The sequence below is a fragment of the Elgaria multicarinata genome, chromosome 7, assembly GCF_023053635.1.
Source record: "Elgaria multicarinata webbii isolate HBS135686 ecotype San Diego chromosome 7, rElgMul1.1.pri, whole genome shotgun sequence".
Taxonomy (NCBI): domain Eukaryota; kingdom Metazoa; phylum Chordata; class Lepidosauria; order Squamata; family Anguidae; genus Elgaria; species Elgaria multicarinata.
In genome coordinates this window covers 108,079,764-108,099,301 of record NC_086177.1, presented here as the reverse complement: position 1 = coordinate 108,099,301, position 19,538 = coordinate 108,079,764, and the positions used below count along the sequence as shown (strand labels likewise).

At 40.8% G+C, this 19,538-nt stretch overlaps 2 protein-coding genes across 2 annotated transcripts in view; both read left to right on the top strand.

Moving 5' to 3' along the window:
• TRAPPC9 (trafficking protein particle complex subunit 9) overlaps positions 1 to 19,538 on the top strand; it is a 352,653-nt gene that overhangs the window by 299,918 nt on the left and 33,197 nt on the right. The gene's annotated exons all lie outside the window — the stretch shown is intronic.
• Positions 2,609 to 19,538, top strand: part of LOC134401988 (MAP kinase-interacting serine/threonine-protein kinase 1-like) — a 758,389-nt gene continuing 741,459 nt past the window's right edge. The window contains exon 1 of the mRNA XM_063131352.1: positions 2,609 to 2,632. The gene's annotated coding sequence lies outside the window, so the exon portion shown is untranslated. The remainder of the gene's footprint in view (positions 2,633 to 19,538) is intronic.

Genomic DNA, 19,538 nt, shown 5'->3' with positions numbered 1-19,538 from the left:
TGCATGTGTGAGAAATTGTACAACACCTGCTCTTTTCTGTTTCATTCTGGAGCTCTGGAGCATCACATCCATTAGATAGAATCCTCCAAACTCTCCTACCTTCCAGGAAGCTTATATCTACTGATCAACCTTATTCATTTTTCATACTGTTTACTGCTTATGGAAATGTTTAACTTCATGATATGTCCTTTTCTACCAGTGGGCTATAAATCAGTTGCAAGATAAATCCATTACAATGCTATTTCAGCTTATTCGTATTTATGTATGTGAAAGCAACTAAATCATGAAATCCCACCTACACATGTGAATGTGTATATATTTTTCAGTCTATTTTTATTTTTATGCTAGTTGGGGAAAAAATGGATTTGGCTCTACAAATGTGTTTTCAAAATATCTACTTTGTGCAATTGAGCAATGAATTGTTTTATTGCTTTGGTCACTGCACAGTTATATCCCATGTTATACCAAGCCTGGGTAGTTTCTCACGCTGTGCGTTGTGCTGAATGATCAAGAAACAAACTGGTTTGAAGAAAGGACTTAAATGGGGTGGTAGCAAGCCTTTGAGGCATTGGCAGTCTGAGTTCCTACCTAATGCCCAAACTTTTTAACCCCATAACAATCATCTTAATACCTAGTATTTAGATAGGAAATGTGCGAAGGCGTCATACACCATCTCAGTAATGCTTATAAGGCAGTACTACGATCCCCCACCTTACAGTCAGGGGACTGAGCTCAAACAATAGCGGCTGGCTGAGACCATCAAATGAAGGGCTGAGCCAAGATTTGAACCAAGGTCTTACTAGTTGGCTGTTTTTATGCTCTTCGTGGTTTTAATTTTTGTTAACCGCCCAGAGAGCTTCGGCTATTGGGCGGTATAAAAATGTAATAAATAAAATAAATAAATAAAATAATAGTTGTTCTCATAATCATGAGGCTGTTTGAGCTATCCAGAAATCTCTGTGTGCAACTGTGTGTTTTTGTTTACCTTGGCGATATGCTCAGACACTTTACTATATAAGTGACCATGTTATAAATTCTCCATCCAACAAGAATGATTTACACACAGAAACAGGCTATCACTCATCATTTGCACACCAGCACAGGCTTCCAAGACAGCCCCCTTGAGCGTACATTAACGCTTTGCAGGTGGTTCTTCCTGCAGGATTCCTTCATTCCGTACCTTGGGCTGTTTCCATGGATACCTAAATTGTATTGGGTGGATGTTTGCTGGCTCTTGCAGATAATCAGCTTTGACAGTGCCGGCCATTTGATTGGAGGTGAGTGACTGAATCAAAGCCCTCCTGTCCTCCCCAAAGAAGTTATCAGTATTGTCAAAGATAGACCCACCTCTGGGATTCTTTTCTAAGTGAGACCTGCCTGAGATAGACTCTGCCTGCCCTTAGAAGGCAGCTGAAAATGTTCTTGTGTCTTTCAAGCTGTGAACGAGTTGTTTTTATACTCTGTTTTTGCCTGTTTCCTTTTATTTTTTTTCTTGTACATTTTCTTGGCTTGTTTTTTTGGAAAGGGAGTTGAGAATTAAAAATAAATAAATAAATGCAAATCTGTTGAGAGTATACGGGAGCAAATCCATGCAAGGACAGTTTTGGAACACTATTTTTTTTTTAAAAAAACTGAAAACATATAATGAAACACAATTTATTAATGAGAAATCGCCAAGATTTTATGTACCTTCTGTTCATTCCAATGAAGCATACACAAGAGAACATTCTGGTGGATTGTGCCCCTTCTGCTTTCTTCATGACCTAGAGAAGAAATCACATAGAACATATTTTGAGGAATATCATTTTCTGTTCCTACTGTTTGTTTGCCATGTAATTTTAATCTGTTGGACTGAAAATCAAAAATCATTTCAGCTATTTCAGGGGATTTTGTGCCTAGCAAAAGCTATATGCATCATTTTGCATGCTGCAATGCTAAGTGTGAAAGAGAAAAGTTCTGTTTCCCAGCCAAAATCAACTGAAATGATGGTTTTGGTCTTTGCAAAGGAGGTTGTGTTTCTTTTGACAGACTGAGAAAGAGGAGAGGGAATGTCAAATCCTTGAATTCCAGTGGTGCTGCTGAATCATTTGAAGATTTTGGATGAAGCACTTAAAAAAAAAACAATATAGTACATCGCTCAGTTTAAAAAACAATGAAGAAACCATTCTCCCCTGAGAATGCATCAAGACTACACTTTATTTTGTAAAACTGTGAAAGAGCAAACCCTACAGAAATACCTGCTTTTAACACCTACTACCATTTTAGCACCATCAGTGTGTTAGATGCTACATACTAACACTTTTGTTTTCCATACTAACTTCTTTCCTCCCAGGAGAGGAAAAAAGGTGATCAAATTTGGTTAACACTTTCAAACAACTGAAATGATACTTTATATTCATAGACTGTTGTGAAGCTGAGTGCTTCATTACTTACGTGGCAGTCCAAATATGCATGTTTATTCAATTTTTTAAGTAAAGATGGGATGGACCTATAAGAATAGCTCCCTGTTTATTTATTTACTTTATTTATTTCATTTATATCCCTACTTTTTTCCTCCAAGGAACCCAAGGTGGTGTACATATTCCTCCTCCTCTCCATTTTATCATCACAACAACAACAACAACCCTGTGAGGTAGGATGGGCAGAGAGTCTGTGGGCATGTCTACACCAGCCATTTAACCCGGGACCATCCCTGTGCATCCAATTGACACACAGGGGATCCCGGGAGCAGGCAGGGGTGATCCTTCCATTTTCCTGGGATAATCCTTGGGTGCAGAAAGGGCCTGTGACTGGCCCAAAGTCACCCTGTGGGTTTCCATGCCCGAGTGGGGACTAGAACTCGGATCTCTCAACTCCCAGTCCAACACCTTAGCCACTACACCACACTGGCTCTCTAGATGAATTTCTGCATTCAGATTTTGATACCTCAATACTCCAGCTGTATTTGTCTGAAATTGGGAATGGGTGCTCTGCAGATCTCATGCAAGCAAAAGTAAATAATTTGGATTAAGGCTTTGTCAAAGGTTACACAATGTTTTGGACCGTATGCTGAATTCCCATTGTCGCTGCTTCTTGTTACGGCTGTTGTAATGGAACTGAAGCCAAATCCAAGTAAACAGAAGGCAAACAAGCAAATTAATAGTGAAAGCCATCAGAGATAGTTGGAGAGTTGTCTAAAAATAGAAGTAAGGCAAGAGGAAAATGCATGTTCAGTAAGGGAATGTGCCCGTCATCATGAAGATTGTTTCAGTTATGTCATCTTTAACACTAGCATGCTTAGAATGGTTTCCTTGGATTTTTGTGGGTTTTTTTTGTAAAGCTGTGTTTTCACAAGCTGAGCCCTGCTGAATGATTGGCGGGGTTAAACAATGCAATCACTGAGCTGAGTAACAGTCTATATAAAGGGTAATGTCTAGGTGAGAGCAAGGGAGAACACAGGTGTGTGCTTTCTCACTGAAGCATAGAAGAAAATGGAATGTCAATAAAGAAGACTTGCTACTCACAGAGGCTATGGCGAGCATGGGAAAATCTTCTAACCAACTAGAACGGCTTAATAATTATTATTTATTATATTTGTATACCGCCCCATAGCCTAAGTGCTCTGGGCAATTTACATAGGATAAAAACACTTAAAATCAATATACAAAAATTTTAAACCACAAAAACATACCAAACCAAACCCAGGCTAATTACATATTGCTAAATGCCTGGGCGAAGAGAAAAGTCTTGACCTGGCGCTGAAAAGATAACAGTGTCGGCGCCAGGCGGACCTCGTCAGAGAGATTGTTCCACAATTGGGGGCCACCACAGAAAAGGCACTCTCTCTTGTTGCCGTCCTCTGAGCTTCCCTCGGAGTAGGCACCTGGAGGAGGACCTTGGATGTTGAGCGCAGTGTACGGGTAGGTTCATGTCGGGAGAGACATTCCATCAGGTATTGTGGTCCCAAGCCGCGTAAGTATTGTGAATGAAATGTAAAACCAAAGAAAGATAAAACAAGGTAGAATAACATCATGAGTCAAGACCAAAGTTCTTGTGATTCTTCCTTTAGACAAAAAATCCAAATTGTCATGGAGTGAATGGCAATACGAATCAACATTGTCGTTATACTGCTCTTTATGACATGCTTTCAGAGAGCTTTAATCATTCTACAGCATCCCACATTCTGGTCTACCACTGGTACAAGCGTGGTGGTTTTCCAGTAACATGCAATATTCATTTTTACTTGTGTTTATAAACATAAATTCCATGTCTCTATTTTCTCACAATTCTCTCACAAGTCTGGGAGTTTTAAGTGTTTTTAATTGGCGGTGGCTGCTGGATTAAATGCAAGGACCCAGTTTCATTGGTGGGGGAGTAGGTTATGATGACTCTATGACAGGCCTTTGTTTTCTTCTATAGCTGGTCTTTAAATAACTGCACTATTCCAGAACTATCGAAAGGTGAAATAAAGCGAATGAAGGGGCTATAGCAACAGTCTGATAGCAACACGTAGGTGAAAAGGTAAAGGTGAAGCTGCTCTGTGCTGTAATAAAATGAAACAGACTCTAATAATGGTACTGACATGATTACATCTAGAATGGCATCAATAATGAATTCATCTCTGTATGTTAGCTTTATCTCTTCAGTATTTTTGGCTTAAATAACATACTTATTACCTCCACATTAGACAATAAAACTCCAGCACTAATAAAAATAAGTAGGTTATAATAGACCTCTTACTGTTCTGAACTATACTTTGTCTTTGAAGTTTTCCCCATCTTTCCTTTATACTGGCTATCTTGTATAATATAATGAGCAATCATTTAGATCAGGACAGGGGGTTGAAGAGAAGATCTCTTACCAAGGGTAGAGATGCATTAATGAGATAATTGGAAATATGAGAGGGAGGTAATCAGGATTGCAGGGGGGTTATTTTGTGATATACTTCCATTTCCTGTATCTCTTTAAAGAACTGCTCAGGTCTAATTACTGCAGCCATGTCACTTGTGCAATGATAAATGTGAATGTGGTGATACATGATTACATGATGTTGGTGACCATCAGTCTTGCAGGACAGAACAGCTTGAAAGAGACCTCAATAAAAGGTCAGAAAATATTTTAGTATGGGTATACTGGGGTTTGTTACAGATGTCATAATTTTCAGATGATCGTAAATGGTCATAGGAATCTCTTTCAATGATTCACAAATGTATGATTAGCTTTGATAGTTGTAATGCTTACTCTTATGCATTAGGATTTTGACGTCCTGAAAGGTGCTGAGATAGATGAGCTCTGCAAGTGTATGCTTAAGAAACATCAAATATATCATTTCTCAAAAAGTTGTTTGGGTCATAATTTGAAAACCTTGTTGGAAGCTTAAAATCCAGCACTTAGACTAAGTGCTTGACGGAAAAATGTGTATTTGACATAAGAAGTGTATCACTTGAGCAGGAGCGAAGTAGCTTTTCCCAGATGGTAACCACACTGTATATTTGTGTGGTCTGAAACCCATCGAGAATGTTTGTACTGTCAAAGTGCAATTTACAAGAGTTTGCAAAGACATGGCCCCAGTTTGTACATAAAAACTGATTCCTAAACCATGTGTGGAGGGATTGGGAATGGGCCATGTGGTCATGTCCACACTCCTTTCTCAGGCAAATTCCCAACCTTAAGCATAGTTAAGACTAATCTGGATTTCTGTTAACCAAGATTTTGAAACCAATTTCAAATCCTGTTTGTTTGTTATGGATCTGGCAGGGCGGATGACTTTCCCCAGCTGGTGGATCCCTTATTTACAAGAGTTCTCCCCCCAAAAAAATTATAGTTGGCTGCCATGAGTCTGGCTGTATGTTTCAACATACCTTTCAACAATGTCCAGCTTGGAAAGGTCTAAGCCCTCCTTCCAAGGACATCCATTCAACCCAGCTCTGGGAAGAAATAAAAAACTGAAGGTGCTTTTGATTTACTTTCCCAAAACTCAAAAATTTAACAAATCCTAAGAGGATGATGATATTATTATTATTATTATTATTATTATTATTATTATTATTATTATTATTTCTATACTGCCCCATAGTCACTTTACATAAGTTTAAACCATTAAAAACAGTATATAAAATTTTAAACCACAAAAACATGCAACATTCACAGAAACGTACATCTAAAAACAACTATAAACAACTTTATAACCAACTATAAAAACAGATCCAGGATTGAGGAAGCTCATCACATATTGCTAAATGCCTGGGAAAAGATTGCAAGGGATAGCTTTACAATGAAAAATTTCCTACTCCAACAATACAGCCAAATGTCGAGATATATAAAAGCAGTTTATTTGGGAAAGAGTACAGCAGGAACAAAAAGGAAAGGCAACAATCCAACACACAGGATTCCAAATAAAAATCAATCTTATGTCAATCTAACATAGCTAGTGGCATGCTGTCTACTTGAGTAGAGCTTTGGGTTTTAGAACATATTATTATTATTATTATTTATTTATTTATATAGCACCATCAGTGTACATGGTGCTGTACAGAGTAAAACAGTAAATAGCAAGACTCTGCCACATAGGCTTACAATCTAATAAAATCATAGTAAAACAATAAGGAGGGGAAGAGAATGCAAACAGGCACAGGGTAGGGTAAGCAGGCACTGGGTAGGGTAAAACTAACAGTATAAAGTCAGAACAAAACCAAGTTTTAAAAGCTTTAGGAAAAAGAAAAGTTTTTAGTTGAGCTTTAAAAGCTGCGATTGAACTTGTAGTTCTCAAATGTTCTGGAAGAGCGTTCCAGGCGTAAGGGGCAGCAGAAGAAAATGGACGGAGCCGAGCAAGGGAAGTAGAGGCCCTTGGGCAGGCGAGAAACATGGCATCAGAGGAGCGAAGAGCATGAGCGGGGCAATAGTGTTCCTTGCAGAGAGCGAGGTCAGAGAGAGAGCATCTTTGGCCTCTTGATTAGATATTATTAGTAAGACAGGAAGAACGAAGACTTACTTGTATGAGAATCTGAGATTAGTGAAGCCAGCCTCTTAACAGAGACTGCCTATTTGAACCGATAGGGTTGAGCAAGCAAATCAGAAAATTACTTAGTGACTCAATGCATCTTCTTAACAATTCAAAACTTAAGAACATAAGAAGAGCCCTGCTGGATCAGACCAAGGGTCCATCTAGTCCAGCACTCTGTTCACACAGTGGCCAACCAGCCATCAGCCAGGGATGAACAAGCACGACATGGTGCAACAGCACCCTCCCACCCATGTTCCCCAGCAACTGGTGCACACAGGCTTATTGTCTTGAATACTGGAGATAGCACACAACCATCAGGGCTATTAGCCATTGATAGCCTTTGTCTCCAGGAATTTATCCAACCCCCTTTTGAAGCCATCCAGATTGGTGGCCATCACTACATTTTATGGTAGTGAGTTCCATAACTTAACTATGTGCTGTGTAAAGAAGGACTTCCTTTTATTTGTCCTGGATCTCCCACCAATCAGTTTCATGGGATGATCCCGGGTTCTAGTATTTTGAGAGAGGGAGAAAAATGTCTCCCTGTCCACATTCTCCATACCATGCATAATTTTGTACAGCTCAAAAGAGCCAATTGATTCCAACCAGGTGGGCCATTATTGTTTTGGAAAAGAGCTTAGCATGCAGATGTTTAATAGAGAATTATTAGTGGCCAATTCGGAGTTTCCAGCATGATGCAACTTAATAGATGCTCTACGGGACTATGCTGAGCAATAGCAGATTACAGGAGTTGTCACACTCATTAATAACAAATCCCAGTTAGTTTTAACTTGGTGGGATCAGTGCTGATATAAGTCTTTACCATGGTAGAGGGATTCATTTGGGCGGGGAAGGGTCTAGGCATGCCTTCTCCACCCAAATGAATCCTTAGTCATGATTAAGGCATGAAGAGTCCTACGGGGTGCTTTGGCCCATGGAGTGAAATGGATCATGCCTTAAATTTGAATAGCGAGGAGAAATGTGAATAATGACTGTCTTTTCCACCTGCTGCCCATCAATATTTGGAATGGATGAGAAAAGTTAGCGATAGATAAAAATGGCTTTCATTGGATCACCTAGCAGTTTAAAACTCTGTGCAAGCATTTGGATTATGCGCGCGTACGTGCAGAACAAAATTGAAATGGGATTTTACAGACGTAACTGTGATGGTTGGTCATTCTTTTAATAAGAATTCTACACTACCCTTCCCCAATGTTCTACACTTTGAGAAAAAGTAATTTAATTTTTAATAAAGAATTTAACTTGTCTTTAGAAGCCTCTATCTACTCTGACATGTTGCTTTAAAATTTATAACTTTCATTAGCAGAATGTCAGTATAACCAAAATACAAGGTAATATTATAAATGAATTGAAGAATGAATGGTCTTAAAAGCTAAAGATGAACAAGATGCTTTTGTTGTCAAACCATAACACTAATTTTGAAACTATCTTTCATAAAGGAGGTGATTTTATATTTGAATATTCTCTAAAATCCTTATGGGTATAGGAAATATTTTACAGTGGTTTCTATAAGTGTGTTATTAGATAATATTATGTCCATTTAATTAACTTGCTGCAATGTTGAAGTTCATTTTTGTTCTAATACATTTTGGCTACATTTAAATCAGTTTCCTGCAGAAAATCTTATCATGTACGCCACTTGGTAGTGAGAGCGCAGATGACTTCTGATTCAGTATTAGGGATAGTTACAAGGATGGTTTAGAATTACCGTATTTCTTCAATTCTAAGACGCACTTTTTCCCCCATATAAACATCTCTAAAAACGGGGTGCGTCTTAGAATCGCGGGTGTGTCTTAGGGTTGTTTTTTTTCTGTTGGTGGTACTGAAATTAGCCTGCGTCTTGCAATCGATGGCATCTTACAATCGAAGAAATACGGTAGCTAGGAGAAGCCGTTAGCCCTCAGTGCAGCATATTTGTATATGAGAGAGACACGGGTGACTGGGTTTACACCATATTAGGTTTGGTGAGGCCTGGGCAAGAAGTCCTCACTATGCCTTCTGCAGCAACCCATTGATTCTTCAGCCTAGTGTTGTAAAGAATAGCTCTTGGTCACGTAGCTGCAGCCACCACTGTGTTCATCATCCAAAGTACTTCTGGCCCATCCTCCAATGAAAATTGGGGACAAGGTCCAAAGCCACTGGGGATAGTGAGAACAGTGGCTGCAGTCACCTGGCCCAGAGATTGTTTCTATAGCAGCCAGCTACGTAAAAGCCCCGCACCCATCCTACACACAAACAAAAGTCAGTTGCAGTCAGCCCCGGCATACAAGGTGCTGATGCCATGCCTAACCTTGGAAATTTTACCCAAACACTAAAAGTGTGTGTGTGGGGGGGGGCAACTATCTATCATATATCTAATGGTGTTAGAGTTGGTTGGCAGACATTCATTCTGCACCAGCTGAAGTACTTGAACTGTCTTCAAAGCAGCCTCATGTACAGCTCATTACAATAATCCAGTCACTAGTGCATAGATAACTGAGGTGAGGTCCACCAAGTAGGGCTGTACCTGCCATACCAGCCTAAGCTGGTTAAACACACTCCTGGACACAGCAGCCACCTGGGGACTCCAAGACTACCTACTTGATCTTTTAGGGGGAGTGCACCCCCATATAAAACCAGCTGTAAACCTCCATCCAGAGTAATTGGTTCCCGCCCCAAAGCAGCCTCCAGACACTGGACAATGCAAATTTGAAGTGCTATGAAACTGAGATGGAATGTTTATTATTCTGCTCCCCATGTGCTAGGTAGCACCATTATATATTTGTTTTACATGTCTTTGTGCTCCATCTATTTTAGTATGTATCTTGGAAGCTCCTATTTTGGAAAAAGACTGTACCACATTATATTGTATTGAACGACCACATTGATAATGGAATTGATAATGATAATGGCCACATTGATAATGGCCTAAAATTCAAGTTGGTGGCGAGGAAATACTCCTGGATTTTTCTTCATTTCAGTGAGATTCAAGAAATAGATTTGAGGCATCTATGTTACATAACAAATCAAATGAAGAAATTCAAAATAATTAATACTTATTTTTATGAAATAATTAAAATATAAAATATTCCCATTTAAACCAGTGAACCAAAATGGTGGCTGTGTGCTCAGCTTGAAAGGCAGAACTGTACAGTAAGTGGTCGCCTTCCTTGAGTGTCCAGATAGAGGACATTTCCTTCAGCTTACCTGAATTCTATACAGCCAGTTGCGAAAACTAAGTATAGATACAGCCTTCTTGAATTCTACTTCTCTGACATTAGCCACATAATGATATTCCCTTCTGGGAATGTAAAACCTTTATTAGAGCTCTACCTTGGTTTCCTTCCACACTGAAAGAAAATAAAGTCACAACATTAATAGTTTGTTTGGGTTGCTAATACCCTGCCAGCTGGTACCTCTTGTGGGAAAATCTTTTGACGGTAGGTCAGCCATGGAGAATGGCATCCTGCCTTTTATTGCCGAACCTTTGCCTGTAATGGCTTGTTTTAGGCAGCTGTTTGCAAGCCCACGCTAGTGCTTTGTGATGATGAGTGTATGGTTCATTTATGCCAGAATAGCTAAAGCGATTTCTTTTCTGGAATCTTCACACTATAGCTCCTTCTTTGCTGTAGTTTTTGCCCTGCTTGTTACAAAGAAGTGTATCCTTCTTCCTGTAATTGCACTCTCTTTCTCATCCGTATCAAAGGCTAGTCTCTTACATCCTGGTTGTTGTATTTCCTAATACTGCCTGTCCTTTTTCGCTCGGAAGGAAGACAGCAGCAACATTGTAATTAGTTCGGAAATAATTGTCCTAAAGATGCAGATGGATTTCTAGCTAGATCAGACAACCTTTGCAGAGATGCTGTCCACAGATAGAACTAGATGTTTCATATCAATTCCTTAAATGCACTGTAGTGCATTTTTGTGAACCACCCAGAGAGCTCCGGCTATTGGGCGGTATAGAAATGAAATAAATAAATAAATAAATAAATAAATAAATAAATAAATAGTAAAAAACAAAATTGTGTTCTTTGGTAAAGAAGTGACAAAGATCTCTTGGGACAATTAGAACAATGAGCTATTTCCTTAATGGATAGAAAATTTGACGTTTTTGTTCTTTTTGCTCAGGTTGATGTGTCGGCCCAACACATTAGTAGTTCAATTTAAAACCTCTAAACTGTTCCATTGGAAACACGTGGGGATAGAAAGCCATCAGTACAGACAAACATACATCTGTTACATTTATTTATCTTTTGTCACCTTTGTATCTCACCCTTCCTCCAAAGAGTTTAGGATGCCACATGTGAATCCTGCTTACCCCTACATCAATCCTGTGGAAATAGGTTTGATTGATACCTTATTCAAGGTCACCCAGTGAGTTTCATATCTAAGCAGGGATTTGAACCCAGATCTCTGCAATTCTAGACAATCATTCTAGTCACTGCACCACACAGGCTCTGTATTCCAACCTTCAAACAAATTGTTTATACTCAGGGTGGCATCTGATCTTGCCAACAATTCTATGCGGTAATTTAGATGGAGAGAAAGAGACTTGCTCTAAGCCACCCAGTAAGTTTCACAGGGGGTTTAAACTCAGGTTTCCCATGTTCAAGTCCTACTCTTATCACACTGCCATTTGTGACATGTGCCTGTAAGGGATGGATGACATTAATACCCTTACATATTCCCATCAATGGTGAATGAATGTCAATACAATGATAGCCTTTCTGATGTTTTGGAGATGTGCTGCAGTAAATTTAAGACAGTGTTAAAATGGGCCTCTTCAAGTCTGCAAAATTGATCATCAACATTCCCAAAGGAAAGACTAATAGTGGGTTCCGCTTGAAATGTTGATGCTGGTCATAAAGTTTAGAAGCAGGCAGATAAAGGAATAGGATTATACAATACGATACAATGCATTAGAGTTGTCAGAATGAAACACCTTGGGAAAAACACCCCTTAGATCTCCAGCCCTCATGATCAATTCAAGATGTTGCTAGCGCTTCAGTCACAATGTGGAAGAGTATCAGAGAGACACGTGAGCCACTTAGAACATCAGACCGAGGGTCCATCTAGTCCAGCACTCTTGTTCACACAGTGCCCAGCCAGCTGTTGATCAGGAATTCACAAGTAGGACTTGGTGCAACAGCAACTGTATATATACCAGCAACTGGGATATATAGACTTTCTGCCTCGGATACTGGTGGTAGTCCATAGCCATCAGGACTAGTAGCCATTGATAGCCTCATTCTCTATGAATTTGTCTCACCGCCTTTTAAAGCCATCCAAATTGGTGGCCATCACTACATCTTGTTGTTGGGAATTCCATAGTTTAACTATGCGCTGTGTGAAGAAGTACTTCCTGTTATCTGTCCTGAATCTCCAACCAATCAACTTCATGGAATGACCCTGGGTGCTAGTATTATGAGAGAGGGAGAAAGATGTCTCCCTATCCACATTCTCCATGCCATGCGTAATTTTGTACAACTCTATCATGTCTCCCTTTAGCCCCCTTTTTCCCCAAGCTGAACAATCCTAGCTGTTTTACCCTTCCCTCATAGGGATGATGCTCCAGTCCCTTGATCATTTTAGTTACCCCTTTTCTTCACCTTTTCCAGCTCTACAATAACGTTTTTAGGTGTGGTAACCAGAAGAGTATACAATGTTCTAAGTGGGGTCGCACCATAGATTTGTATAGCTGACAAGAACTTGTGGTGGAACCACTCGGTTTGACTCAGCGATTCCCTGGCCGGAGAAGGGGGGAGTCTGACTCAGCCAGCCCAGACACACGCCCCTTCACTGCTGCTTGTTAACCCTTTGTCATCTAGGTTCTCAAGGAAGCAACACCACACTCCGGAGATAGGGACCAAACACTTATTCTTCACACTACACACTTCTGCAAGGGTCCACACATTAAGGTAAACACGTAAGAGGTTTGGGGGGAAAACACGGACAAAGGAATGACACACTTAGGACAGCAGGGACTAATACCTCACCCTCACCCTTTACATGCTCAAGCCAATTAAATTCACACTCTCTCCCCACTTAACCACCCACCAGCCGTAACTCTGGCAAGGTCCCTTGGCCACTTGTATACAAACCTAAACTTAAACATAACAAACATTTAACTCTGTGACTCAACCTCTTTGTTGCTCACTTCGACTCGGCTTCCCGCCACTCGAACTAGACTCTTTCCTTCAGCGACCACGTGGAGCCTCCGCCATCCAGCCGGTCCGGTCTAGATGCTCTGACTCATCACACACACACTGGACTCCTAACACCCACAGGAAAGAGACCGGACCCTTGGGTGCCTAGGCTTTTTATCCCTTTTTGGGACCCCCTTGTCACCAGACCCACCTTGACCAATAGAAACCCCATAGCAACCCACACCTCTCCCGAAGGGAGGGGGAATGCTCCCAGACATTGCACACCTGCAACTTGTTACTCTCTCCCCGGTACCAGCCCGGGGAGGCATTATCAGATGCCAGGCGCTTCTCACCCAGCGTGGCCTTGGCATTTTACTTGCTACTCCCTTTTCAGACACAAAGAAACCCCTCTCCCTCTCCCTTGGATGAAGCAAAAGATGTTCTCTTAAAGGAACCATGGGCTCAGCCCATGACAGACCTGTCTTGTGCTATGGGATATCCTGAGTAAATGGACCATACATATGGCCCTAGGGATGTACTTGGGGGAGGGCTGTAGCTCAGTAGTAGAGCACCTGCTTTACATGAAGAAGGCTCCAGGTTCAATCCCCAGCATCTCCAAGTAGGGCTAGGGGAGACTCCTTTTTGAAACCCAGGGGAGCAATGGCCAGTCAGAATAGTTCAGTACTGAGCTAGATGGACCATTGATCTGACACAGCATAAGCAGCTTCCTTAATGTTTTTGTTTGAGATTCTATTGAAAAGATTGATATTGGTTGAACAGGAATGGACAGTGAAGACAGAACAATAAAATATGATTCATAACATATCACGAGACAACAGAATATAAATAGTTCAATGTAATTTTTCATTTGCAGCAGACAGATGGTAACTGGACATTTGTGAATAGCTGTTTTCCTAGGAGATACTTGCCTATCAAATTCCTGATTTGATGACTGCACATATGAAGTCTAAATGTTTTTCTATTCAATTACTCATTGTGCTATCTAGGGTTTAAATATATTCCTAACGAATCACTATCCAAAGTTCAAATGGAAAATACAGATTCTGATAGTTTTCTCTAGAGTTTCTAATAGTATTCGTATTTAAATCTTTTCCATTGAGAAACTGTGGCATATTTAATTGTGTGGTCATCAAAGAAATGGGTGAAGCCTGGGTCACAAATGGAAGAAAATAGCCATTGATTTCTTAAGGAAGGAGCTTAGTCCTGTGTGATGATGGAAAGGTTAATTACTCTTTGAATGGGAGGGGAAGAAAGTGCAAAGAGACTAATTATATGGCTTCCTGGTGTCTGAATTGCAAGACTGCAAAGATCACAATTAAGTAACATATTCCGTCTAAGTAGGTGCAAGACTAGGTTGCTGGTTTTTCTAGGCTAGATTGAGAGACTATTAGGGATATTGAGCATTCATATGCAAAATGCTAGTAGCTTTGATCACAGAGGCAGAGATTGACAGCCAAAGGCTCAGGTAAACAAATCCCTTTCTTTCTTTTTTGCACAAATAAAAGTGCTGGAGGAGCCAGTGGTCTTCGCCTCCTCCACCTTTCAACCATTCAAGGTTGGAGTGGTGGTGGATTATTCCAGTCTGCCTGGGGCAGTGCTGTCCTAAGAAGAGTAGAATAACCATCAGATGCCTCCTGTTAGCAGAATGGAAGATCCGTTAGTTTCGTTTGTTAGGCAGGCTATTTGACAACTACAGTATCGATCTGCAAATAGTTGAAAATTGAAGCATTCTTTAATTCTCTCAACATTGTGGGGAAATAATGAAACTCAGTCAAGGGTAAATTTGCAAGCGCTGTTAAGGAAGAAAAGAAGGAAGGAAGGGAGATCTTAGTTAAATGTGCAGATCCTGTCCTTGGTTTGGTTATTTTAACAAGAATTGCCCATCATCTCAGATTGGCAATGAAGTCTGCTTAAAAAGAGTTGGTTTGTGGGATGGGGTGGGAGGAGATGGAAGGAGAAATCAATAAAACCAACATTTCAATTTTAGCACAAATGTGTTCATTTCAGAAGAAACGTAAGGTGAGAGGGTTTTGAGGTATAGATATTGCCATTGCTGCCTGGTGTCGGATCATGAAACCCAGGAAATGCTTATAGTGGTATCAGTAGGAATGCAATAGACTATTTTACAAAGCCAACCCTTTTGACAATCATATTTCGAATGAGATCTAGGTTTCAATTCCACCACCACCCCTTAATCCTGCTTATTGGGATTGGAAAAAAAAACTTCCATCATTGCCCCAAAGCCATCCAAATTATAATGATATGGTGTTCTTAATTATTAATAGTGGCGGTTGTAATAGCAATAGTGTTGTTACCTTCTTCTTCAGTCAAAACATTCTCCCGGAACACTTTACACAGATCAATAATAAGATAGTCCTTGCCCTCAGGCTTATTATCTAAAAAACACAATACAAAAGGGGAAAGTATTGGGAGTGAGGAGAAAGAAATCCAAGTCAGGCACTGATTCTTGGTTGCAAAGTTCTTATACATGTTCTTTCTGGCTTGGAGCAAGCTCCCTGCAGCAACTCCGTCTCTGGGTGATGGATGGTGCCAGGCTGGTCTTCCACTTGCTGTGATGCTGTTCCCAGGAGGCAGGGGGACCAGCTACCCAATGATCCTTGGTCCCCTGTCTTATGGCAGAGGTCAAAGCATGCTGCCCTTCCATTCTGCAATCCTAGGGCACTTGTCAATTGGAACAGTGTTTTCTTTGTAGCGGGGAAGCAAACTTTCTGCAGCTACTCCTTTACTGTCCTAATTGGTGAAGTCAGGCTGGTCTCCCTCTTGCCATGATGTTCTTCCTGGGAGGCAGAGGAAGCAGCTTCCCAGTGGTCCTTAGTCCCCTGGCCAATGTCAGAGACTAGAATGTGCCCCCCTTCAGTCCTACAATCCCAGGGCAATAAAGATACATAGGCAGCCATAAAAAAATATATCAATGACTGTGCCATCTGAGTCCACAGGCACCTTGGTGGATAAAGGGGATATGACCGCCTTCCCTCAGGCCCTTATGAAACCTATGACAATCCCCATACCTTCAAGGAGACCTGCAAAGCAGAGTGGGCTGACCCCTCCAAACCCAAGTCAATCCATTAGCTGGCAAAGAAACTCTATTCCCTTCTGAGCAAAACTATAGATGTACTGAAGGTCCCTGTGGTAGATGCTCCAGCTGCAGCACTCACTTCCTGTGTGGCCATTCCAACTGAATGGGAGGGGGGGAACCTACAGATCTATGTGATATAAACATGGAGGCAGTGCTCCACGGGGATTTCAAATCCTGTGCTGTGGCTTTCAGGCCATCAGCTATCAATTCCTTTTTCTCCATAGCAGTTTATCTATGGGCAGAGAAAAGGGCAGGGGCAGAGACCTCGCCAAAGCCTTTAAAGGATGGTCTCAAGAAAAGTGCATATACATCTGCTCTCTTTGCAGATTCATTCTTAGATGTTCTACAGTTCAGTGCAAGGGCCATGGCATCCAAAACCCCTGGCCAGAAAGAATATTTGGCTATGTCATTGAGATGCAGACTTTGGTTTACAATCCCAGACTGCTAATTCTACCTTTCAGTGATCTGCTGGAGACAGGATTGATTGACCACTAAAAAGAACGGCCATAAGCTCAGTCATTAGTCTTCCTTTTGAGGTAACAAGAGAACCCATTTCTTGAGTGTTTTCAAGAATAAATGGAACCATTCATTTAGCTCCTCAGAGAAAAGTCAACCCTCCAGTTATCCTTCCTCCACCCTTAAGGATGAGAAGAAACACCAATCTTCTTCATGCCAGCAGTTGACCCTCTTGTCAGCATGTAGAAGTTGGGTGATGCATTTTTATCCAGTGTGGATCACTACCACCTCAGACGGATGGGTCAGGGATGCAATAGCTCAGGACTGTGCCCTGGAATTCTCTTCATGTCTAAGGGAAAGTTCATTCCTTCTCCCAGGGCAAAGAACCCAATAATGCACAAGAAATACTTGTGAACCATAAAACATCTCTTAACCATCCAGGCAGTTCAGCCATCTCGTAACTATCAAAGCAATAGAGTCTCCAAAAGGAAGGGAGAAAAGACCAACCCTTTCTTGAGAGGAAGTTACATAATATGAGGGAGAGAGCCAACAAAAAGGCCCTGCTTCTGGTGACAACTAACTAACCTCTAAAAGAGGTGGAACATGAAGGAGGGCATTTGGATGATGACCTGAGCATGTGGACTGTTCATATGGGTACAGGTGGTTCTTCATATATTCCGCTCCAGGACATTTTCCATAGTCACCTCTCAAGTGACCACTGGAACACCTGCTTAAAAGAAGGGCCATTTATGCAATATTCATTTTAGCCCTAGAAACCAACTTTAGGAGTGTGAAGGCAAATCACTGCTGAAAAGATTGGTCTAAATAGGAAAATATTTCAGAAAATGAACAGATATAAATCCATTAAGAGAAGCACTTGTATACCGTAGTGACATTGGGGAAGAGTTATATTGCAGATGCAAGGATTTGTTTCTTTGATCTTCTGTTACCTTCTGCATAATATATTTATCTGCTTGGGGACTGAGTGACTTCAAAAGCAGTGCCTTGTTGCAATTTTAGCTGCCCTCATTACTGCAAGATATCCATAGCCACATTTAAGTTAAAATACTAATTTAAAAAGCAATGTTGAACCAAAGGGCATCTTTGTTATTGTCCTGCAACTAAAGGAGGTGTTGTGTTTGGTTTAGTTTTGTGCAAAGATTAATGGAAGGGAAGAAGCATTACCCATATCTTTTTAAAACCAAACAAAATGGTAGGTTTTCTAGAGGATTATTTCACATATATAATATTTCTAGTGACTTCATGGACAGGGCAACTAGTGTTTGGAAAGGGAAATTATTGCTGAGTTGAAGCAAGAGAGGGTAAATCAAAGATAAATCAAGTTACAGGAAGCCAGATTCTGGCTGGACATCAAGAAAAACTTCCTGACTGTACGACAATGGAACCAATGGCCTAGGGAGGTCGTGGCCTCTCCCACACTATTCAAGAGGCAGCGGGACAACCATCTGTCAGGGATGCTTCAAGGTGGATTCCTGCATTGAGCAGGGGGTTGGACTTGATGGCCTTGTGGGCCCCTTCCACCTCTACTATTCTGTTATTAGAGCTTTACAACAATATCGAACATATATTCTACAGTGATTCCTATCATGCTACAGTCTGTCCAAATGATTATTTTGGTGAGGTCTCAGATCCTAGTTTAGTGCAAACCTGGATTAGTATTTACTCCAATTATCAGTACTGACAAACATCATAACTGTGGTTCAGCGGTTGGGATGGGGATTTGCCCCAGGGAAAGCTGCTGGGAAGGAGCATGGATTCCTGCTGCTCCCTTCTGCTTTGCTAACTGGCCCGTTGCCGTTATCTGATGATATTTGTGATCATTATCCATGGCTTAGGGAGTTTTGCTGTGCGTAACCAAGGAAGGTTATGGTTTGACTGCTTTTAATTACATCTGAACACCTTAAAAATGAATTCTTGTGCCTGCCTGTGGCATTTGAAATGCTAATGAACTCCACATCTAGTGCAGCACAACCTTGTCATTTGAAATTTCCATCACCGCCAAAAGCCCTTTTCAGCACGTGTAACTAATACCAGTTGATGGAGAGGGAAGCTTATGAGTGACTATCTTGACATATGATAATAATCAGCAGAACTGTTTGCGTGACTATAGAGTTGGCAGATTCAATATTGTGGCTTTCGTGGTTCTACAGCAGAGTAAAATTGTCAAATGCATCACGTCCCTTCATAGTATTGCTTGGAGACACCCATTTCGAATGCACATTGAATAAGTAATATAATGGTTGCAAAGCTGTCCCTCTTTCGTATGTCTGTATCATTCACTTGAGGACTGCATGATTTCAAGAAGGGGAATTGAAAAAAAGTCACCTACATAGGCCTATGGTTAGCTTGTATTTCCTACCCAACAGGGCTCTGAATTTTTGTTCTTTGACTGTTTAAAGCTCTCTAAAATTCTGTATCCTGAAGATAGCAATGTGTTAGTGCTAAAACTATAGAGCTGGCATCAACAAGCATAGGTGCTGATAATTATGCTGCTTCTGACCAATCTAATCAATTTTTCTTACTTACCTTGTGTTTTAGCATTACCGTCTCCAAAGCACATGTTTCAGCAGGCATGCTTAGGGAAAAGAGCTAAAAATATGAAATGGGAAACATTCAGTTCAAAACATGCCTCACCTATTAGCTTATTAGGTGGGGTGAGTCATTATTTCTCAGCCTTAACATCCCCCACTCCCCAATCATAGAATCATAGAATAGTAGAGTTGGAAGGGGCCTATAAGGCCATCAAGTCCAACCCCCCGCTCAATCAGCTTTATTGAAGTTATAATACTGGCCTACCTTAGAGAGTTATTCTGAA